Source organism: Bison bison, unplaced genomic scaffold (genome assembly GCF_000754665.1).
Source record: "Bison bison bison isolate TAMUID 2011002044 unplaced genomic scaffold, Bison_UMD1.0 scf7180017864362, whole genome shotgun sequence".
Taxonomy (NCBI): Eukaryota; Metazoa; Chordata; class Mammalia; order Artiodactyla; family Bovidae; genus Bison; species Bison bison.
In genome coordinates this window covers 5,662,099-5,662,456 of record NW_011494934.1, presented here as the reverse complement: position 1 = coordinate 5,662,456, position 358 = coordinate 5,662,099, and positions in this window count along the sequence as shown.

Here is a 358-nt window from a genome sequence, read left to right as displayed (position 1 = left end):
TCCCCAAAGGACAATGGACCCAACCACCGGGACCAACTGCCAGATCCAAATACCTAGCTACCTGACACTATCCTATTGACTGTTTCCCAACAGTGCAAAAGAGAGAATTCAGGACCCCTACGCCTTTTGTCCCGTATCTCCAAGCCCTGCCTGTGAGCCCTGACTGTATGATCCCCTGGATTCCCGATGGAGGGGAGACAGGCTCCTTGAGGCAGGAACCTATCGTGTTCTCCCTTCTGCTGGCTTAATGATTAAAGCCATCTTTCTGTTTCCTCCAAACTCTGTCTCCACAATTTTTATTCAGCTCTGGTGGGCAAAGAAAACCAAGATTTTGGTGGTGACTGTTGCTGCCATCCCA